Source organism: Carettochelys insculpta, chromosome 15 (genome assembly GCF_033958435.1).
Source record: "Carettochelys insculpta isolate YL-2023 chromosome 15, ASM3395843v1, whole genome shotgun sequence".
Taxonomy (NCBI): Eukaryota; Metazoa; Chordata; order Testudines; family Carettochelyidae; genus Carettochelys; species Carettochelys insculpta.
The window spans coordinates 13,162,901-13,181,162 of NC_134151.1; the positions used below are offsets into that span (position 1 = coordinate 13,162,901).

Sequence of the window (18,262 nt, forward strand, 5' to 3'; positions counted from 1 at the left end):
TCAAGTTCATTCTAAGAATGACGACAGCAAACTAGCAAAGTTCAGCATGCCTTCCTGCATTCAGTAAACTCAGCGCTCACAACAGTGCCAGTAACAGCTATTTTCCATGCTTCTCACCTATCCAAGTAAAAACCTCATTACCATCCACTTATTGTATCTGCTTTTCACCTTTAGGCAAACATAAAGTTAGTTTAACCTTTTATTGCTACTTAGCTTAACATTGCTTCTTTCAGGTAGGCAGCTATGACTTTCAGCCACATAAAAGCCAAGTTTTTCTCAGTACTAGCATAACTGCATAACTAGCTACAGCACTGATTCCCAAACTTTTTTGGTATCAGCCCCACCTTCTTTTGATTTTTGAGAAACCCTCACCAGCCGCCTCTTCTTTACTATCATCCAACCCCGCCTTTTAACAAAAAATTCAATTTGTAACTTAAACACAAAAACTTGACATAAAAATGTTATTTAAAATTAAAAATAAGCACAAAAAGCTTTTCTTGACCCCATGAAGGTGCCTGGTGCAGCCTCATCTGGCCAGCTATCTTAGCCCCATGCCAGCTGCCAGAACTGACTGTGACAGCCACCTGCCCACCTGAGACCTGTGCTGCCAGAGCCACCTGCCCAAGCCCCGTGCCACCAGGGCCAGCCACCTACCTGCCTGCCAGCCGCCCAGGCCAGCCAGCCACCCACCTGCTGGCTGCTTGAGCCCTGCGTTGCTGGGACCAGCTGCCTACCTACCAGCCACTCTCCCCAGCTGTGGGCCAGCTGGCCGAGCCACTCACCCAAGCCCCATGCTGCCAGGGTCAGCCACTTGCCTGCCATCCTGAGCCGCCCAAGCCCCATGCTGCCAGGGCCAGCCACCCAAGCCCCACATTGCTGGGACCAGCCATGTGCCTGCAAGCCCAAGCCACCCAAGTCCCGTGCTGCTGGGGCCAGCTGCCCACCCACCAGTCTGAGCTGCCCAAGCCTCACACTGTCGGGACCAGCTGCCACCCCAAGCCACCTGAACCCTGCGATGCCAGAGTCAGCTGCCCAAGCAGCGCAAGTCCCACAAGCCGGGCAGCTGGCCAAGCCCTCACAAACCACCCTGCTATCCCACAAAGCCAGGCACCACCATTCCCCTGTTCTTACCCCATCTCCCTCCCCACCCCCCTCACCCAAGCCAGGCACCCTCCAGCCCCCCATCTAACCCCATTCTCCTCCTCCCCCCCACATACAACCCACACTCACTCATCTTCACAGAAGGCAGCTAGCTCCATGTGAGTCTTCACCAGCTGCCCGCTTTTTAAAGCAGCTGCTCCAGGTCACCCATGTAAAAGGGCAGGGGCTGAGAGATGGAAGCAAAGGCCAGATCTTTCTTCAGATGGGGGGAATGATAGGGGTCTGGGTCGCCTCGCACCCCCCCCTGGAATTTCTGCATGCGTCCCAGTTTGGGAAATCATGAACTACAGTAATAAAAGCTTGGCTTTTATTTGATCCCTGTTGGGGGGTGGGGGGGGGCGGCATGAGATAGTGAGCAAAGAACTGGAAAACAGATGATTAAGGTTCTGGTCTGGGCTTTGGGCTTTGATTCATCGTGTGACACTGGACAAGTCTGTCTTCTACAGCATGCGCAAAAGGCTTGGACAGAACCATTTTCAATCAGAGAATGTATTCCCCTTAAAACTGAAATGCTTCATGAACTTTTACAGCAACATCACTGAAATTTCACTCAGGAGAAAACCAGGGGAAAAAGGTTCAGATAACATCAAAACATCCCATTTTAACATTGTTGGAACAATCTTTTCTAATTTCTACGTTACTTTTTGTTTCAGTTTTTTAAAATGTGCTATATCATACATGTTGGCTGATCTGAAATCATTTTTTAATTCCATGGAGAACTTCAGGATATTCAGCTGTATTTTTCCAGTTTGGAATGAAACCAAATTTCAAAATCCCAAAATCCTTCATGAAGTGGAATTTCCCTTCAGTGCCCAGCAATTCACTCAGCCTCTCGGCACCTAATAATTATGTTTCTTTTACACCTGCCCTGGGGAAGTTTAAAAACTTAGGACCAGGTTCTATCACCCATGCTTAGAATAGGTAGTAACTCTCCCACGTCTAATTCTCGTCTATGACATTCATGCAAGAAGGTGAGAGTATTGTCTATGGAACTTGTCTGACTCTGTTTGAAACTCAGAACCCTTCATTTCTCTTTCTGATAAAAATGACCCTAAGCTGAACAACATTCCAACTTAGGTAGTGACCAAATGTTGTTATGTGCTTTGTTTTAATCTTTTTTAAAAAAAATCTATCCTGTGACACTTTCTGACTAACCAATTATCCTATCATGTTACATTTCACCATAAGAAGTGAACTCAATGACCTCCTGAGGTCCCTTCCAGCCCTGGGATTCTTGGCTTCTATGATTATGATAATGTCAATTTCAGATCATTATCCCACTTCTGTATCGATGGATGCAAACATTTGTTCCTACAACTGACAATAGAGAGATATTCCTCTAAGTGGGTCTCAGTATACATGAAACCAAATTTATGCCAAATTTGTGCAAATTTATGGTACTTTTATCAGCAATAGATAGAAAAGATGACATCTGAGAACCTATAACTCATACACAAAAACTTTGTCTTGGTGTGATCATATATCTGCCAAAAAAGCAAATTAATAATCTCCAAGACTTCATCTGTCTGGGCAGAGTAGGCGTTTCTACTATGATATAGAGTAAATACATATGTGTTTAATTCTGCTTCAACATGTGATTATAAGTGGATGTTAGGCAAATGGAAAATCATAAACTGTGAAGAGAAAAAGGTGATTAGAAAATAGATGGGTAGGGAAAATCTCAATAGGAAGGGAGGAAGAAGAGAGAAGACGTATGATAAAATGAAAAGAAGAAAGGAATAAATGAGCAAAGGTGACAGAAAGGGAAAACTGGGAAGAGAGAGAATGAAACATCAGAAGAAGGTAAAGAGAAAAGAGAAAAGGAAAATGCCATTAGTTAAGAATAAAAATGGTTTACTGGTTCCCACTGTCTGGACACAAATAAGAAATGTATAAGCACGCCTGGCAAATCCAAATTTGGAGAACATCATCACAGGAAGCTGATAAGCACACTTACATTAAAATAAGGTGTAAATTAATTAATATGTGCCCATTGGCTGCATAGCTCTCAAACCCATCACAGCAGAAGTAAATATATTCTCAGCACGCAGCCAGATGAAAGGAAATGTAGCCACCCAATCAAAGCCATGACACTGTAAATGAAGAACAGTTTGATTTCTATGGTATTCACAAATTATTTCCCTTTGCCTGATGCAAATGCCACAAGCTGGTACAAAAATGCCAAAGCCAGCTTTAACTGCATGTCCATAGCAGACACAGCCTATCTGGTATCTGAGCAGTTAAAGCTGCAACCCAGAATCTTGACCATATAAAATCAACAGTAAAGACCCTCCAGAGTTTAATGGACTCTCTGGCTTGTCTTTCTCTTCAGGATAAAAACTGGGTTTGAGTTTGGGGTTTTTGGTTTGGTTTGTCAAGTTTAAAGGTATATCTACACTTGGGAATAAAGTCAAATTTATTAAAGTCAACTTTTTAACACTATTTTATAATGTCAAATTTGAATGTCCAGAACTGCTCACAAAGTTAATTTAGTGTGTCCCCACAAGGGTTGCCCAAGTCTGACTGTATCAGCAGCACATTGTGGGCATCTATCCCATAGTTCCTGAAGACCCATTGCATTTTGAGATTTTGAACCAGTGTCTTGTGGGAAAGAAGTTGCTGCAAGTGGTTGTGGGTTTCTGATGTCATCACCCCAGAATGCATTTCCCTCACTTCCCAATTCCTGCTGAAAACAGACAAGTGAATTTTTTGCACTGCTTTTATATTGATTGCTACCTGCCACTACAAAGATAGCTCCTTCTGTCCAGGTACAATGTTGGAAAATTTGCAAGAATACTCTGTGGGCCCATACTTCCAGATTACATAATGGTGGCTTGGCATGGTAAGGTGTCTTACTGTGGAAGTAGGAACAAGTCCCTCCCCAAAAATCTCATGAGGAAAATCCAAAAGTAGTTGTCTAAGACCTTCTGCTTTTATCCAAACAGGATCAGCACTCAATGACCAGAAATGTTAACCAGCTTTTCTAAGGGAAATGGGCATAGACCCTCTCCCTCAAGATTACAACATACTATATTAGAAAAAAATATACTCACCAGATGTGCCCTCTCTAGCATCTTGGTTTGCCTCCAAAGCCACCTCCCGAGATAAGGGGACAGGATACAAGTCGAGAAAGAGCTCCTGGCTTGCAGGATCTGCTTCTACACTTGACTGGCTCAGCAAATGAGATTGTGCTTCATGATCCTGCCAAGGAACAATCTTTAATCAGGAGTCAATGTGTCTTCTGGGGGAAGAGGTTGCATCTGTCCCCAAAATAGCATGAAGTGCATTTCTGGGGAGATGATTTGCTTCTTTGCACTTCTGGGGCTGCGTCTACACGTGCAGCCAACATCGAAATAGCTTATTTCGATGTTGCGACATCGAAATAGGCTATTTCGATGAATAACGTCTACACGTCCTCCAGGGCCGGCAACGTCGATGTTCAACTTCGACGTTGCTCAGCCCAACATCGAAATAGGCACAGCGAGGGAACGTCTACACGTCAAAGTAGCACACATCGAAATAGGGATGCCAGGCACAGCTGCAGACAGCGTCACAGGGCGGACTCAACAGCAAGCCGCTCCCTTAAAGGGCCCCTCCCAGACACAGTTGCACTAAACAACACAAGATCCACAGAGCCGACAACTGGTTGCAGACCCTGTGCCTGCAGCATAGATCCCCAGCTGCCGCAGAAGCAGCCAGAAGCCCTGGGCTAAGGGCTGCTGCCCACAGTGACCATAGAGCCCCGCAGGGTCTGGAGAGAGAGCATCTCTCAACCCCCCAGCTGATGGCCGCCATGGAAGACCCAGCAATTTCGACGTTGCGGGACGCGGATCGTCTACACGGTCCCTACTTCGACGTTGAACGTCGAAGTAGGGCGCTATTCCGATCCCCTCATGAGGTTAGCGACTTCGACGTCTCGCCGCCTAACGTCGAAGTTAACTTCGAAATAGCGCCCGACGCGTGTAGACGCGACGGGCGCTATTTCGAAGTTGGTGCCTCTACTTCGAAGTAGCGTGCACGTGTAGACGCAGCTTGGTAGTTTTGCCTCAGCTCCTTGATTTTAACGTGGCACTGCTGAGTGTCCCTGACGTACCCTTTGAGAATCATGCCTTGCAATATCTTTGCGTAAATATCAGCATTTCTTTTGCTGGCTTTGAGCTGAAGGAAGATAGTTTCTTCCTCCCACACTGCAGTGAGGTCCAGGATCTCCTGATGACTCCATGCTGGGGTCCTTTTGCAATCCTGAGAACTCATGGTTACAAGGTAGCTAGGTGTGCTGCAGATATGAGCTCCAGATGTCTGCTCGCCAGTCTGGCTAGAGAGGAAGGGAAATTGAAGCAAAATTCCCAGACTGCTGACCATTGCTTCCTGTCACCTACTTCCTGTTCACCTGGAGAGCAACAGAGGTGAAGTGATGACCAGAAAGGACACATCAAGAGGCATTGTAGGACAGTTTCAGAGCTAATAACATCGATTTTAATACTTGTGCCCTCTGCACTTGCATATGTTGACATTGTAAAATCGATTTTTAGCAGTTACTCCTGGTGAATTCAGCATTACAAAAGTCGACCTTAGAGCCCCTTAAAATTGACATATTGAGCGCTGTGGTGTAGACTGGTGGTTTATAAAATTGACCTAAGACCCTTAAATTCGACTTAATCTCCTAGTATAGACCTGGCCTAACTGTTTACACTCAGATCTTTCCTACAAAAATGACAACAGGATCCTCTCAGATTTACTTACTTATTAGAATAAGAGGCCCATTTATCCTTTGTACTTAAATGAAGAATCTTAATTTGTCCATCTTTCTATCACATGCTAACATACTTGCTGGTGGACTGAGGTAGTAGGAAACTATTGAGCAAATACTAATGCCATGTCAGGCTGCTGAGAATGGATCTAGAGCTTGGAACAGAAATGCCCTTCCTAGAAACCCACTAGTTAAGGCATCAGTGGATCTCCAAAGAATGTTGTTTGTCTAGGTTTGATTATCCATACCTTGGAAATATTCTGATCTAGTTTTTAATGTGTGGCACAGAGTTAGGCAATGGTGGTGGTTGTTACACATCTGGCTTTCCCTCTAACAGGCTAGATTGAAGATCAGTCTGAATAGCAGTGATGGTGCAGCAATGGTTTTAAAGCTGGTCCTCGTTGTTTTTTGAAGCACAGAGTATTTTTGGTGTTAATAACTTTTTCTTGAGACTATTAGAAAACAAAAAAGCAAGAGAGCTCATGAGAAATTACATGTGCATGTCTCTTGTGTAGCAGGCTCCATCTCAACTGTGCGCAGTATGGAGTTTGGTTATGTAAGTATGTCAGGATTTGAGGAATCCAGAGGATCATCCCAACTTTTCATCCTGCTGGTTTAGGTCCTGATCCAAACCCACTGAAGTACAAAGCTCATTCAAAATCTTCCATTGAAGCCACACACTACGGATTAAGTCCCTAGAGTAGGACTTGAACCCCAATATTTCAGAATACTCAGTTTTGGAGGGATAGTTTGGCTAACAATGGCAGTGGAACTGGCCACAAAGGTCTGACCACTATTAAAGCTTCTCCCTGGGGTGGGTATATTTGCCTCCAGGGCTTCAGCTCTAGTCTATCACTAGCTGTTTCTTATCAGTGCTGCGGGGAAAGGCTGCACATTCTCTCTGTGAGTTGAATTATTTTCTGTGGGGTTTTTTTTCCATCTGGGGGGGAAAAAAAAGCATAATCAGGTAAGAAAAGGAGAGCAAAAAGAGACACATATGTTTTGTGCTGCACAGCCCCGGGTCCAGCCCTGCAATCCTTTACACGGGCAAAATTCCATATGTTACCAGGAGCTGTGATGTGTACAAACTGCAGAACTGGGCCCATGATCAGGAACTGAGCCCTGGTTGCTATAGAAATGGTAGAACATAACAAAGAAGTTAAAGTCTGATATTTTGAAGGGCTCTGTATTTTCCAGGATCAGACCCTTGATGAGGAACAGTTATCCTAGAAATAATGATAGGTTCAATAACCCAATGATGTACTCATCTGATATGCACCAAATGTGTAATGATAGACTAATCCCATAAACAGTTTCCCACAGCCTTTGTGGATTTCACTGAGGGTGACTTATGTAGTTTGACTGAAACAAACAGTTCTTTAAAATCTGCTTTAAACACTAATTGACACATTCTAATTGAAATTAACTTTCACTAGACAAAATACCTTTCAATTCCAAATTTCTGTATTCACTTTCATTCAGTCGTTCCAAACGGAATAGCTCTGTCATGTCTGGTGTGTACAGCTGGTAATGATTAGGGATTTTTTGTTTTTATTTTGTTTTGTTTTTTCCCAAATGTCAACAAAAACTACTAGACTGACTGAGTTCCTGATATATTTCTTACTCTACGTTATTACTGGATAAGGGTATTTGCAAAATGGCTAAAAGGGGAAGGTGTCACGGCAGCAGACAGCGGTAAATCATAAGCAGAGCTATATTTAGTGAATCACAATTCAAACTATTATAAATAAAATTAATATAAATAAATAAAACACAAATGAAAAGAGAACAAAAATACATTCCCTTTGTGGAAAGTTATTGAACGTGAAATGCCAGGAAACAGATAGCCTCAAGTCGGGGGAGGTATTCTGGTTCGCCATCAGGAATAAATCACTGACGAGATAATTATAGGCGACATTTTTTTCTGCTATTTTGAAAGGCAATCTAAATCAGGGCTGGGAAATATTTAATCTGTTTATCAGACTGTGATGGGAAAATAGCTAGAGATTAGAGAAGGAAATATTAGTTTGATGTTTGCAGATTGTGCCTGGTTGAATTAGTTTTATTATTTTTTCAAGGTGCCAAAATAGCCCACAGTTGTTTGCTCCTGGCGGGTTAATTACAAGGGAAGGCAAGTGTGTACAATGAAATAAAAGGCATTGTTAGTACCAAGGAATGGGAGGGAGGGAAAGTTGTGTTAAAAATACACAAGCTTGTCAAAATATTTTTTCCTATCTTTACTGTAGGATAAATGTCAAAGAAGCTCAAAGTATGCCCAGGTCTGCATGTTTGGAACAAGGTGGTCTATGCAGAGGCACCTCTCAAACCAAACTTCTTAATAAGAAACCACCTTCTATCTCTGTGGGTAATTCCTCCTGATGTCTTTGGCAGTCCCACACGTGGAATGGGGAGAGCGTATGACACCTGAGACACTTTCTGAAGCCCTGAAGGGAACATAAAGGGCACTCTCTGCCTACGCAGGGACCACCTTTGAAATGAAATGAACACAGCGCCTGCCCTCAACCATGGCCAGCCCTCTGCAACCACTATCCACAACCACCAGGCAACTCCACAATCCCCTGCTTCAACAGCCCTGTACAGCATATGGAGGGAGAACACACAGGGATACGACTGATAACACCATAGGCCTCCCTGCTTTCCTGTGACTCAAACCCTCCCTGCACACACGCATGAGCATGGGCAGAGAGCAGCTGTATTTTTGACTGCTTTGATTTCCGATCACTTAACTGCGGAAACAGTGACAGTGCTTCATCTTCCACTGGGCACAGATTATGGTAACCACATTGCCCTATGGCAAAGATGGGACACCAGCCTCTGGGGCGGGGCGGGGGGGCTGCTGTCTCATGTCAGGGCTCCTCAGCGATGGGGGCAGCTGCCCCCCAGTGAGGCACCAGGAACAGAGGCTCCACAGCCTCCTGATGAGGGGAGTGGAGGATGGGGCCTCCACAACCTTCCAGCTGGGGGGCACCAGGGAATTAAGAGGCCACCCAGCGGCAGAGCTCACCGGCAGTGGGGGCTGCCTCCCTGGGATGCCAGGGAACAGGGCAGCTGCCCAGCAGAGGAGCTCCATGGCGGTGGGGGCTGCTGCCCTGAGGCACCACGTGCTGGGGAACAGGAGCCCTGCAAAATACAGGACAATTTGCCCATTTCCTTAAAAAAAGCCGGGATGCCTGTGAGATAGCTTAAACAGGGGGCTGTCCCTGTAAAAACGGGATGGATGGGCACCCTTGCACAGACACTTTTAACAACAGGTATCCCAGTGTGTTGTGATAATAGGGCCAATCTTTAGCCTCATGTTGCAAAAACCCAGTGATTAAATTAATTTTCTGGCAACTGGCAAATCCATTTAAAAAACAAGCCAGGCCAGTCTAATACCCATCAGGTGGTAACTGTAGAGCAGTGTTTCCCCAGTGGTGTGTGGTGGAACCCTGGGGTTCCGTGAAGGGAAAATAAGGGTTCTGCAAGAAAATTCCATTGTGGCTTTGGAGCCACATGTGGCTCTTTAAGGAGTCATTTGCAGCTCTGGTTGCTGCCACCACTGACTCCTCTGAGTCTCCCTGCCCAGCCGCCACTGAAACAGTAGAACTAAATTTAATCGGTTTAACAGCTGGCAGGGCGGCGGGAAGGATACAGCTGTTAAACCGATTAAATTTAGTTCCGTTATTTCAACAGCAGCAGGGCAGGAAGCTACAGAGAGCCCCTCACTCACCCTGCTACCTGAGCAGCCAAATCCCTCCGATGGGCATGGTTTGGCTCACCCCGCCAGCAGAAAACCTCCACGCCAGCCTTCCTTCCACTGGGCACACATGGCCACATGGTGTAGGCTCCCCAGCCAGCACCACAGATGGGTTAGTCCCGGGGGCCAGTGTGGGGCTGAGGCAGGTTTATCCTGGGGCTGTGGGGCCAGGTTTGTGGGATGGGGAGTAAACTTGGAGATGGGGGGTGGATTTGGGGGCTGAGGTGGGTAAAACCTGGAGGTGGGAGGTGGGTGGAGCCTGGGAATAGGGTTCTGCAAAATTAGTTTGAAATTAAAAGCGTTCCATGGCCAAATAAAACTGGGACACGCTGCCCTAGAATCTGCCCTAGCTATAGGCAGGCTCCTAGGCATCAGCTGCAAGGGAGAAAGACTGGTTGAGTTTGCTGGGCTCCTAGGAGGAGGAAGCCATTGCTGGGGTCCCATGGAAGTGCTCCCCATTCCCACAACGGGTAGCTTCCTAGCCTAGGGCTGCTCAAGTTTCTGTGTCTGAACACTACAATCTTTCTACCAATCCTTGCCTAGATAACAGACATATTTACTGAAAGATACTGAGGGCCAGATTGTCAATGGGCCTCCATTACTGGAACTGTAAAATCTGATGCATTGCAAAAACTAAACCATTAAAATATTCATTGTGGTTCTGTGTTGGGAACATAGAAGGTAGATATGCCCTAGATCACTTTGTGTGCCTACCTATGAGCTGGACACAGTTCGTAGGATTCCCACAGAAGACTAAATGGAAAGTGATAGTACATTTGATCAGAGGCAGTAGTAGTAAGATAAGAAACCATATTCAGTCTTTACCAGTTCAGTGGAAAATTAACCAAATCATTCCTATTAGTCAGTGTCTGAGGGTTAGATGGAAGCTACTGGCACAGCCATGGTTTGGAGCTGGTGTGGCATTCACTATTCCAGTGTAACCTTGGGGAAGGAGGACCCTTCTGAGAGTTGTCAGGAGTGCAGCAGAAACCTACAGGGTGCCCCTGCCTTTAGGATGGTGCAGCTCACTCTGCCTGAAAGGGTTCACCTCCTCTTTGCTCTCATTGGGATTGTATTCACGCCTGCGGACACAGCAGACAGTGCTCCTGTGACCTCTGGGACTAAGGCTGTTACCAGGACCATTCCTACGGGATGCAGGGCCTGGAATAAGGCTCCCATCGCAAGTGTGAAACCTTGGGCAACTGCCCTGGCCCCAGGACCCATCCCTGCCCCACCTCTTCCCTTCTCCACCCACTCCCCCCCTTCCCTAAAATTCACCCCCCCAAGCTATGCGACCTGGGGGAATAACCAGGGGGTCTGGCGCAGGGCAGCAGCAGGGTTCTGCCCCCACCACACCACACCACACACACACATTGTGGCATCGGGAGCCATGGGAAACAAAGCAACACAGAGCCTGCTCTGCTCCAGCTCCAGCTCCCAGCCACACAGTCTTCTGCCTTGGAGAGACAGAGCCTTCCCTTTGCCAGCAGTGGGACCCTAGTCCAGTCCAGGGAGCCCACTCCAGCAGCCACTACCCATTAATGTCCCTCGCGCATAGCCCAAAACTGGTGTCCTCCAGTGCCTCACACCTCCCCCTTCCACTGCCCTTTCTCCCCTCTCCCACTACTGGCAGTGGGGGCTCCTTGCCACCAAGCTCCAGGCTGGGGGGGGGCAGCCCTTATCACCCCCAGACTCAGGCTCCTCCATTGCCTTTTTCAGCTCTCCTGCAGCAGACTCCAGCCGTGGGGTTCCCCTCCCCACAGTATGAAGACCTAGGCTCCCACGACTCCCCCACCCGCACTAGGCGTGGCAAATTAAAGAAAAAGAGCAGAGGGTTTCCACCAGTTTATGAGTTTTAAAACTGAACCCTTCTGAATGCTCTCAATCTGAACGGTTCTTCTGACTGCTGGGGATGCACTAGTGAGCCAGATTTGGGGTCATTTAAGCCAGTAGCCCCTGAGTTACTGGCTGCTCCCCAAACCTGCTTCCATGAATAAACAGAGAGATTAAGGATGGCTGAATCACAGATTTGACTGAGTTAGATGGCGGTGAACTCACCTCACCAGCAGTTCACGTAGGGAAGGCTAAGTTAATCACAAGCCCATTCAAGAAAAGGAGTTTTGCAACGGATGCCCGTAGGGTGCTACAATTTGTAAATCCTGAGGGCTGGCAATTTGATTGTGCTGGAAATGTAATCTGTCTTGGAGGGCGGAGGTGGGAATTAGGCATGTGAATGATTCCTGGGCCAGGACCAGCACTAGGGGTCAGAGGAGTGGAGAAATAAGAGGAAGAGTGGTGTGGGGAGGGGGAAGGGAGGATTGGGGGCTCAAGTGAGGTAGACATAGAATCACCCAGTTCTTCCAGTGCATCCCCTGAGTCCTGCACTCCTGTTGCCTGCACTCCGTGGCTCCTCCCAGGTCCAGTGCACCTCAGCTATGCACTCCAGCACACCTACCCCACAGCTAGCATACAATGGCGAGCACTAGCAGGCACAGAAGAAATGGAGAAAGCGTAGGTTTGAGTGCTACGGGAGTACATCCCTGAGGGAACAAAAACTGCCCTTCAAGCCCTTTGGTTTCTTAAATCGCTTGTCAGTTCCTTCCCAAACACAGCAGTAGCAGACAGGGCTTTGCTGACAATCCCAATGTGACTTCAAGGGAGCAAAGTTTTTCCAAATTAAAAATTCAGAGCTACCTGCAGCCAATGTTCCCACTAATCTTTTCCATCCATGTGCAGGCTTCTTCCACCCATGTGTGCAATAATTTTTCCTGTGCACTGAGGCAGGTGCAAATGTGCACCACCAGCTGTCAGCCCTCTGCTAATCAACTTTGCAGCACTGGAATCTCTCCTGAGTGGCCACCCAAGTGCACAGTTTACAGGGAGCTCTGCCTCCAGCCAACTATTTCCCAAGAGAGACTGGGTGGACTTGCCATTCTGTCCTTTGAGAAGGATGTAGCATCAGACCTGGATGACCATGATCTGATAAAAACAACAAGAAGTCCTGTAGCACCTTATAGACTAACAGATATTTTTGAGCGTAAACTTTCGTGGGCAAAGACCTGCTTCATCAGATGCATGAGTGCGGGGTGGGGGTCAGAGGAGGTTTTAAAGAGGGAGTCTCAGTAAAGGGGAGGGCCAGAGCTGACAAGGTCTATTCAGTCAGGGGGGAAGTGGCCCATTATCAGCAGTTAATGTGGAATTGTGAACATCAAGAGAGGAGAACTCAGGTCAGTTCAGTCAGGGGGGATGTGGCCCATTGTCAATTGCTAATGCGGAGGTGTGAACATCATGAGCAGAGAAACTGCTTTTATAATGGGCCAACCACTCCCAGTCTCTGTTCAATCCTTGGTTGATGGAGTCAAATTTACAAATGAACTGAAGTTCTGAAATTTCTCTTTGCATTTTATTTTTGAAATTTTTTTGTTGTAGGACTGCTACTTTTAAATCTGTTACTGAGTGTACAGGGAGATTGAAGTGTTCTCCTACAGGTTTTTGTATGTTACCGTTCCTGATGTCTGATTTGTGCCCATGCATTCTTTTACCTAGCGACTGTCCAGTTTGGCCAATGTATATTGCAGTGGGGCATTGCTGGCACATGATGGCATATATTATATTAGTAGATGCGCAGAGGAAAGAGTCCCTGATGGTGGGGTTGATGTTAGCTCCTGTGATGATATTGCTGGTGTAGATATGTGAGCAGAGTTGGCAGCGAGGTTTATTGCAGGGATTGTTTCCAGGTTTCGAGTTAATGTGTTGTGATCTATAGTTGCTGGTGAGAATTTGTTTAAGGTTGGCAGGCTGTCTGTAGACGAGGACAGGCCTGCCTCTCAAGGTCTGTGAGAGTGAAGGATTGTTGTCCAGGATGGGCTGCAGATCACTGATGATGCGCTGGAGAGGCTTTAGCTGGGGCTGTATGTGATGGCCTGATAACAGATTTTGCTGCAAGGAAGTCCAGAAAGATGGATGTCAGAATGTAAGCAGTGTGACACTGATCCTGATCCATGACGTTCTTTCAGTATATGAGCTTTTAATTATAATGATTAAAAAGACCTATAAAGCTGGGCGTTATCAGCGTCAACCCTGCAGCCAGCAGGTGCCCTTGAAGCTCGCTGTAACCTGTATTTAAAAACAACTGAAAGAGAAGCCTCCATAAAGATGACTTGCCCTGGGCACTGCACCCTTCTTGCAGGCTGCCTTACTAGTGAGCAGGTAGATAGACAGTTGAAAGGCACTGGCTGGGGGAGTGCATCAGCTGCTACACACACACCCTGGAGCCCATAGCAAGGAGGGGGAGCTGCAGCCACATGTCCCCAGAATGCTTGCTGGACATAAAATTTACTCTGCCCAAGGATGGAAAAAATTGGAGGGGACCTTGTCCCCCAAACCCTGCTGCTCAGAGCCCTCTACCACTCTAGCACTCTTCCCTGAGTCCCCCACACAATTAAATTGGTTACAGAGAGTAAGCCGTGTTGAATAGTAACAAAGAGGAAGCCGTGCTAGTCTATACACTATCAAAACAAAAAGCAGTCAAGTAGCACTTTAAAGACTAGCAAAATAGTTTATTAGGTGAGCTTTCGTGGGACAGACCGGTTATGATTGCTGTCGTATCAGACCCCCTCCCTCTCTACCCAGACTGTTTCACCCAGAAAGGTGCAATGCAACAGTATTGTAAGAAACTTAGGTTACTTTCACCCAAGCGTAGGGCGACTTGTTTAAAATACAAGAACACTGGAATGTTGTCGAGTGGGATTTTCAAAAGCAGCCCCATGATGTTGGAGTTCAGTTCTGCTTGACTGTCCATAGGACTGGTCGTTCTAAATCACTGAGGAGCTTTGGAAAATCTTGCCTGGATTTCATCCTTATGAAGAGGTGAGGGTTTTGTGGGTAAGGCACTGGACTAGTAATCAGAAGATCTAGTTTGATTCCTGACCCTGTGCCTTTATTCTTAATCTATTAGAGCCCTAATACACCCTGACTGCTCAGCGGCTCTGGAGACTGCCCACCTCTTAAGCAAAAAAACTAAATTTGGTTGGTTTAACAGCAAGCAACTGAATTTATTTTTTTTGTTTAAGTGGCGGCAAGAGGAGCCAGCCTTGAAGAGCTGCATGTGGCTCTGGAGCCACAGGTTGCCAATCCCTGGTCTAAGGGCTTCACACCCTTTCCTTGGCTTATGTTCTAGACCACATAATGTTTGTTCACTCTCATTAAGCTAAGCGGACGGGGCCAGTGTGCTTACCTTATTTTGGTTTGTGCAGTTGGAAGTTTATTGAGTACTTTTCACATTTTCTCCAGTGCTAGTCTCTGTGCTGTGCTCATCTCTTCCTGCTGTACCAAACAGAGCAGAGCCTTAGCAGCTCCATTAAACTGGAGGGAAAGTCCTGCAGGCTATTAGTGGCAGTGCAATGGTTAGAGACGGGATTGTGCACTGAAATGCAGTCTGTTGTAGAAGGCATGAACAAAGCACCATGCACCTTTTAAATTCCATTTAAATCCTCAGAGCTAGATTGGTGCTTTGCCCCTCAGCCATAGAAGAGCTAGTATGTGACTGCATCAGCCAATAAGTAGTCCAGGGAACGGAGGCAAGGTTCTCTCCCCAGTTTTCTCGTGCTTCGGGCAGAGGCAGGAAGTAATCCCCAGTTTGTCAGCATTAATAGCATGCGACTTCACCCTCTGCACCAACTTTGCCATGCTGGGTAGTGCATGGAGGAAGACAGGATGAGACATGAACTGTTGTATGTCCTTATCTCTCCTTGGCTTCCATGGGAGTTAAGCTTGCTAAGCCCCTTATAGTTAATATCAAGCCCACCATGCTGACTGAAAAAGCAGCAGCTATATTTAGCTGCATGACCCAGCTGTTTCCTTACTAAATAATACATAGCTATGTCCAGTAAACAGGATTTTGCATAGCTCTCAGGCCTAGGCCACAGCCTTTGCATTGCTGGGATAGATGGGGATAGATAGCTTGTGCCTCTACTACAGTCACACCGCTGCCACAGTAAGGTGGGTTGATAGCTACTGCTGACCCAAGTGCTTTCATAATGCACATAATCTGAAAACCACCCCAGTACAAAAGGATTCTATTCTCAGAGCCTTGACACAGGGGTTCTGATCCAGCTCTCCATTTTTAGGAGACCAAGAATCTAGTTTAAACTCCTGAAATTAAACTCACATATTGAGTTCACATGCTCAGCTTGCTCCAGCTAGAAATAAAAATGTTGCAAGAGGCCCATAATTTTAACTGTGAGCCTTCAGGCATTCTTTCAGAATGTTCCCTTTGGCTAAATTTACCAGTAATTTAATTAGATTAATACAATAATTGCTTTGCTAATACTGTATTAATTTTCTGTGAAGGCAAATGTAGTAGCTGATCCAGGGAAAATATGTTATGGTGAATGGGAGGGGAAGTGTTCATGAAATAATCCCTCTATTTGTGTTATAAATATGTTGAAAAGTCCTGGTCTGTGTAGACCTGTGTGACCATTAGCTTATTTCAGGCTTAAATAGCTTTCGTATCTCTCAAATATTATTCCCTATTCGTGACTTAGATAACTTAGACAGGACAGGAAAGAACATGTTCCCAAACCTATGTCTCCCAAAGCAAGTTTGTGGAAATGGCAAATTACATCTGAGCACAGCTATGCGCCTGTAGGAGACGCACAAGACCTAGGGTCTTTCCTATTGAAGGCGACCCACAACTGGTTCTCTGGAGAAGGAACTCTTTCTCTATGGTTTTTAGGCTATATCTACACAGAAGTGTTATTTTAAACTAATCCATCCCGGAACAGTTATTCCCAAATACCTTATTTCGAAACAACATAACCACACACAAGAACGCATTTTGAAACAGCACCCAGCTATTTCAAAATAGCATGTCTGGACACAGGGGCTGTTTCTACATGTTTCTCCGAAAGTGGCATACTAATAAACAGCCCGAAATATGCTAATGAGGAACATATGTAAATTCTCGGTGCCTTATTAGCATAAGGTCACGCGATTTGGAGTCCGGAAGACGGCCTTCCAGACTCTAAAATGGTGTATAGAAGTACGGCCCCCAGGGGGTCTTCCAGAAGGAAGTCCTCCTGCTGGAGGCCCCGTCTTCCTGAAAATCACGTGACCTTATGCTAATGAGGTGCCGGGAATTTACATACATGCCTCGTTAGCATCTTTTGGGCTGCTTATTAGCATGCCACTTTTGGAGAAAGTGTCATGTGTAGAAACAGCCAGGCTGTGTCTACACTAGCATTCCTCACTTGAAAGATACATGCAAATGAGGGAAATAAAAATGCAAATGAGGTGCAGATTTACCTATCTGGCACCTGATTTCCATATTCTTCTTTTGAAAGAGCTTCTTTCAAAACAAGAAAAAGCAGTGTACATGCAGCTTTTTTCAAAGCAATCCCCATCTTCGAAAGAACCCTTCTTCCTATTTCTCTTTTTTTTGGAAGAAGGGTTCTTTCGAAGATAGGGTTTACTTTCAAAAGAGCCACATCTACACTGCTTTTCTTCTTTTGAAGGAAGCTCTTTCAAAAGAAGAATACGCAGATGATGTGTCAGATATGTAAATCTGCACCTCATTTGCATTTTTGATTTCCCTCATTTCCATGCATCTTTCAAAAGAGGAATGCTGGTGTAGACACAGCCTAAAGGCTATATCTACACTACAGAGATCTTTTGAAAGAAGGTCTTCCAGAAGATCTCTTCCAAAATAACTTCTTTTGAAAGAGTGCATCCACACATAAAAGAGTGATCTGCTCTTTCAAAAGAGAGCATCCACACAGCCCCTGCTCTTTAAAAAGAACAGGCCAGGGATTGAAAATGAAGACTGTTCTTTTGAAAGAAGGGCCCTGAGGAGCATCTACACGTTTTCTTTCAAAAGAAGCTTTTGAAAGAAGGCGCTCTTTCTGAAACAGGAAAGGAAGAATGATTTCAAAAGGAGTGCCACATTCTTCTGATTTACTTTCAAAAGAATGCTTTTCATTCGTAGATGCTCCATGGGCTCTGTCGAAAGAGCCTCCTTCTTTTGAAAATTCTTTTGAAAGAACTTGCTAGTATAGGTGCAGCCCGAGTGCCTATTTTGACATCGTGCCATTGGACACCATTGTGGCTTATTTCAAAATATAGCTATTGCATGTCTTAACAGCCCAAATGTTGAAATCACTATTTTGAAATAGGTGTTATTCCTCCTGCAATGAAGTTTTGAAATAGTATGTAGGTACTGTAGATGCTAGAAAAGGTATTTCAGAATAGTTGCTGCTATATTGAAATAACTTTGCTGTGTGGTTGTAGCCTTACACTGGCACAAACAATGAAGCCCTGATTCCTAAGTGCTACTGCAACGCAAATAAATAAATAATTACATTGTGGGGGGTGTCAGTTGCTCATGTGCAACTTTCTGTCACTGCATGATAAAAAAAAATCAGTCTAAAAAAGGGTCATGCGTTTTGTGCCTGGAAAATATCAAGAATGTTAAGTCTAGTTCTAACTGAAGTGGCAAGGGTGATATGACTTCTTAATAAAGGCACCCTCATGGGAATGGCCATGTACATCATGGATTAACCTTTTTCTCTTTAATAGAGGTGGTTGGGACCAGTTAT

The 18,262-nt window shown here is 45.6% G+C and overlaps 1 protein-coding gene across 1 annotated transcript in view; it reads left to right on the top strand.

The window, feature by feature from the left end:
• Nucleotides 1-18,262, top strand: part of ADRA1B (adrenoceptor alpha 1B) — a 30,210-nt gene that overhangs the window by 11,345 nt on the left and 603 nt on the right. The window lies entirely within an intron of this gene.